This window comes from Carassius auratus, unplaced genomic scaffold (assembly GCF_003368295.1).
Source record: "Carassius auratus strain Wakin unplaced genomic scaffold, ASM336829v1 scaf_tig00214714_1_2670353, whole genome shotgun sequence".
In the NCBI taxonomy this organism is placed as follows: domain Eukaryota; kingdom Metazoa; phylum Chordata; class Actinopteri; order Cypriniformes; family Cyprinidae; genus Carassius; species Carassius auratus.
The window spans coordinates 2,369,001-2,375,000 of NW_020527778.1; positions in this window are offsets into that span (position 1 = coordinate 2,369,001).

The window sequence follows — 6,000 nt, forward strand, 5'->3', positions numbered from 1 at the left end:
AAGCTCACATGCAAGAGCTCTCCATGATATTTTGGATTTTGTGTATGTGTGTGTGTGTGTGTGTGTGTGTCTGTGTATGTATTTTATCATCTGCTTAGTGAAAATTAATTGCTGAGAGCTTCAAAAAGAAAAAAGCTCTTTTTGAAGTAGTACAAATGGTATGGGGTGACTTGGGTTGGGGGTTTTAGAGGCTATTTGTAACCACTAGACAAGGTTATGTACTAAAGTACATTCTGCATTATAGAGCTAGTAACAATAGAGGGCTGCTGGATTAATACTCCACATCACTAATAATACATTGCACGACATTTTCCCCTCACAAACAGCTTGAGTAATGCACTTTGATGAATTGTGCTTCTGAAAAATTCTAAGTTTGTTTTTAGATCTCAGATCTCTTTTTCTGTTTCCTCTAGGTTTAGCACAGTCAGCCAGCAATCTACACCTCCTTAATGTTACCGAGCTTCAACACACACACATTCAAGACCAGACCTGAATTCCCAGGTTCAAGGCTGTTTCTGGCAATTTTGATGCAATATATTTGGACTGTTTGGCATCCGCCTAGTTTGCCTAGAAACGGTCCTGTCTGAGATGAAAATCTTCATGAGAGTCTTCTAATTGGCAATCTGCCACAGACTTCTTGCATTGGCATTTCACTTGACATCCAAAACTTAAAACTGCAGCTCTGAGCGGTTAATTCTGAATACCAAGCCACCTCTTTGTCCCTGCAGCTGTGCTTTAGAAATTAAAATAAGTGAGGAATATCGATTACGCTGTCGCTCGTGTGAAGGGGGACAGGTCCTTTCCTGACTAATTTGTAGGAAAATGCACCTTGTGGCTCCTCCCTTGACACAGTGTTTATTCAGCAGAAATAATTGGTAATAGCTGAAATGTAACGTGAGCAGAATAATCCTATTTCTGGCTGTGCCATTAACGTCTCATGCATTTTTATGCACTACAGCGGAGGTATTAGAACCGATAATGTTCAGTAATTAAAGCTGCATGAATGGGTGAAATGGAGCCTGTACTGAAACTCATTGCTTATTTCCTATAGTGCAGTGGTTTACAAAGTTTTTCATAAAACAATAAAATAAAATATAAAAAATCCCCCTCAAATCTCCTTTGTTCTTATTTCGTTACAAGACTGGAGTAATGATGCTGAAAATTCAACATTCAGCTTTGCATCACAGTAATACATTACATATTAAAAGCAGTTATTTTAAATGGTGCAATATAACTGTTTTTACTCTATTTCTGAGCAAATAAATGCAAAAAAATACAGTAAGAGATTTATCCACCCAAATTTTTCAAACTAAAATCCTACCAACTATTCTTAAAGGTAGCATATTTTGTGTTTTCCTTTGAAACGCTGTTTTGAATCTTCAAATCAAATGTTGTGGTTCATCTTTAATTTGGTTCAAGGGTTAGAACTGTTGAAATACTGAAGAATTTCCAAAATGATTATACAGAAAATGAATGAGAAATTAAGCCTGCTTCTGAAACCCAGGCTGTTGGAAAAGCACACGGTTACTGTTGAGCTCTTTCTTGTCAGTCCTTCTGGAGAAAAGATTTACGTGATTTAAAGTCAATTTGATTTCCTTAATTTGAATTTGATGATCATAGCTTGAGACATTTTACCACAACAAATTCCAACACAAGTACCAAACGGGGAGCAGAGATGAGGGTGGATGTAATCCGACTCATCCCGCAGGAACCGTACTGCAGTGATGAGCCATTCTAAAATGATGTGGCTGATCCAGGCCAATTTGTTTTGATTCACTGGGATTTGACTATGTCTCGGTTAGTGATCCTAAAATAATGGGAGTTGTCATGGACAAAAGGAGGAGAGAAAATAAAACCAAACAATCAATGCGAATCAGGGCCGCCGCTTCAGAGCGCATCAGGGTATTTTTCCTCCATCTGACATTAGTACAGTAAATCCAGGCTATGGCTGATGTTTACCGCTGCTGTCCGCACTTTCTGTCGGATCCATTTGTGTACACACTGCCCTGCTGTCCTGCTAATGTTGTTTTCTGCCATTATTTACTCAAAAATAGATTTCTGCTACCTGCTCAAGTTACTTAAAATGAACGTACTAGCACAGTTCTTTAATTTTTATCAGGGAGTAATTTACAGTCATTTTACTGTATTTTCGATTTTATGAGTTTGTGTGGAGATTCATACATGAATCATGTTTGTTCATTCAGGCAGGATATTTCTAGTTCCCAGAATTGCTGTAATGCCGTAATAAATGTTGAAATCAAGTGTTATTTTGTGTGTTTTGAGTGTTGCAAATGTTCTCTGTTCTTTTGGAATTTAGGGAGTTTTTATCTTTTTGTGAGTCACCATTATGGAGATGAGTGCAGCTTGTGATATGCTGAGTAATGGATAATAATTAACGGATTTTTAATGCAGTTTATTGAAGAATTGTTCGGGCATCTGGTCAAGTAACATCTGGTATTTTTACTGCATGTCAAATAATATTTTAGGTGTGCGAATGGTATTTGGAATTAAACCAAATCTTTGAATGAATTGCTTTGCAAAATAATTTACTGTTTTGAATCGATGGAAACACTGTATGCTAAGGACATCTGTTGGTCAATCACATGCAAATGCAGAAAAGCTACAAAATACTTTGTGAATTTGCTGCCGTTTTTTTTTTTTTTTTTACTTTTTAAATGAAATGATGGCCAGCAATATAAAATCACGCCGTATGTAGAACTGTACTTATACATGAATATATTTTCCCATGCACACTACCATTTAAAAGTTCGGGGTTTGTAAGATTAAAAAGTCTTCTATGCTCAAAAAAATCATTTATTTGGTTACAAATACTGTAAACACAGTTTTATTGTGAAATATCATAACAATTTGTAATAATATTTCACAATAATACTATTTTCATATATTTTAAAGTTTAATTTATTCCTGTGATTAGTCTGAAATTTCAGCATCATCACGCTTCAGTCTTCAGTGTCACATGATCCTTCAGAAATAATTCTAATATGTTGATTTGGATATTTGTTATTATTATAATGTTTTTTATTGTCAATGTCAATTTATTTTTAGAATCCATGATGCATTTTTTTTAGGATTCCTTGATGAATATAAAGTTCAAAAGAGCACATTTATTAGAAACATAATATTTTGATACATTATAAAAATCTTTATCACTTTTGATCAGTTAAATACATCCTTGCTGAATTAAAATCCCAATCTTTTGAACAGTAGAAAATATGTATGATTTGGACAAGCAAGAGCAGTTATTATTTAAAAGAAGAAGAAGAAAAAAGAAATTCTCACTGGTTTTCTTCCGTGCTTGAATAGTTCATCAATGCAGCTATGGGAATTCAATCATTCTGGCTTTTCTTGTGAGCTTGTGAGTAATCAGTCTGGATGTGACGATGATAACCGGACATTTGCAGTGTGAGAAACCAGCATTTCCTTTTCCTGGTTTTACACAAGTAATCCCATTCTGCCATAATCAAACCGGGATATCATTTAATCAATGCTCTAAACCTCAGAGAGTCAATTCAGCTTCACATTTCTTTCTTTCTTTTCCTCTTTATAACAGTGTTCCTTTATGATTCTGTTTCACTTTCCTACATTTCATCTATATGTGACTTTTTCCCCTATCATTGATCCTCAGTGTGGTTGTGTTCTGATCAATAAGGAGTTTTCTTTTCAATAGAATTGAAAGAAAATGACACCGCTCTCAAAACCCTCAATGACTCTGTCATCATGGATGTGAAGTCCATAAGAATCACATTCAGGTCAAATTCAATATAAAGATGTTATGAGAAAGATTAGAGGTGATCCTACCTTTGCAGTGTGGATACAAAGACATTCCTCTCACAAACACCCAACAAAATTAATATCGGAATAAGTTCAAGTAAACAAGCAAACGTCTCTCGGTTTCATTCAACACTTGAAGATTTTATGAGTTTAAGTGCCTCTCAAACTCTGAAGGGTCACTAGGGATAAAAGTAGCACATGGCAGCCGCAGCCTCAATAATACATTTGTGCAGTGCATTGTGGGGAATATTATTGGGCAAACAACACTGTGGCTTCTGTTGAGCCAATACCATGAAAACATATGGATAATAACTTCACAACTTACTGTAGAAGTGATCTGTCTTTTCAGGTAAATAATAAAAAAGGAAATAAGAAAGGATTTAGTCCCAAGATGTCTCATTATTTTAGCTGGAAGGTTTGTTTTTCACCCTTTGTGATCTATAGTGTGACATTTTCATCTCTGTCCACACTTTCAATAATAAATCAGGGGGGAATGGATCAAGAAATACACATATCACAACCCTCAGATTGCAATTGAGGTTTTGAAAATAGAAATGACATCTCTAGCCATGTGTAAACGAGTCAAAGTATTCATTAGGCAATTGCTGCAGTGACTGAACATCATAATTATTATGTGGCTGAATACAGATCGGTGAGTGTAATTATCATTACTTTTGACCCTTAACTGCCATTGAAGTCGTGAACTTTGACTTATAATCCCTGGGGAAAATGCTACCAAATACACTGAATTATATCTGGAGTAATTCACATTAATTAGTGCCAAATGTAATGCATAGAACACTTTTATTCACAGTTAATTTTACAGTTTGAACTAAAGGACAAAATTAGTTTATTAAACTAAAATGCCATCAGGAATATTTTCCCCACAACATAATGTTTGCTGAAAATGTACTCACCAACAGGTCATCCAAGAGTTTGTTTCTTCATCAGAACAGATTCGCTTCCTCACAAATGGATTCTCTGCAGTGAATGGGTGCCGTCAGAATGAGAGTACAAACAGCTGATAAAAACAACATGTTTGTTAGAAACAAAATCTATTAATAAACAATTTTAACTTTAAATAACCTCTTCTAGCCCCAAATTTGGAGACTAGTCCATATCTTGTTGTTCTTTACATTAAAATCCATATATATATTTGTTTAGAGCTGATTTGGACTGTTTTTGCTAGTAATCGGTGCTTGATGATGGATTTGTTTTTTATAAACCTGCAGCATTTTTACTTCACATGACATTATTTGATGGACTGGAGTCGTGTGGATTATTGTGATGTATTTATCAGCTGTTTAGACTCTCATTCTGACGGCACCCATTCACTGCAGAGGATCCATTGCTGAGCAAGTAATGGAATGCTAAATGATGAAGTAATAAACTTATTGACATCTTGGATGTTTAAACATTTTATGTTTTAATATATATATATATTTTTTAGAATAGATGACCAGTTTTTAAATACTCTTTACTTCTGGTGTAGTTATGGCATCTAAGCAAAGCCTGGTGTACCTACTTCTACAATACTATAAAAGTGTGCACTTTTGAGTGTAGCAGCCATAAGAGTATCATTTGCATGCATTATCATATATCTAAATTCGTTACATATTTAAAGGTGCTTTAGGAAATTTCTTTAAATAACATAAAAAAAAATAAAATAATTATTTGTAGAACTGTGTTAGAGCAACATCACGCTTAAAATTTTACCTAAGGCTGAATCACAGCCGTGCACTTTTTCATGGTTGAGATTGCCTAAACATGCAACAGTCATTGAAAAAAGATTATTAATAATATACTGTTTTATGTTGTGACCCTCTTAAACTTCGGCTGCGCTAATAGGAGTCTAGCCATAAGTGTAGTTCTTAATTGTATAACAGAGTCGATGTCATTGATCCACTCTGCGTAAATAACATGGTAGGTCCTCTCATTCAACAGTGATTATACACAGGACCCATTAGATAACAGCTGCTCTTATTTCATGCAATGACAGTGCTCTGCTCCGAGTATCAAAGTACAGCCTTGTTTATTGCCTTTTTATTTGTTTGTTTTACGGTAATGGGAATTGCATCTAGTAAACCCCTTCACAGCCAGCATAGTGAAGAAAACACTCCAGGAGTGTTTGGAACACAGTATGGAAAATTCCACATGAAATATTCAGCGTGTCACGCTCATATGGCGCGTTGTTACACTTGTGTGCAT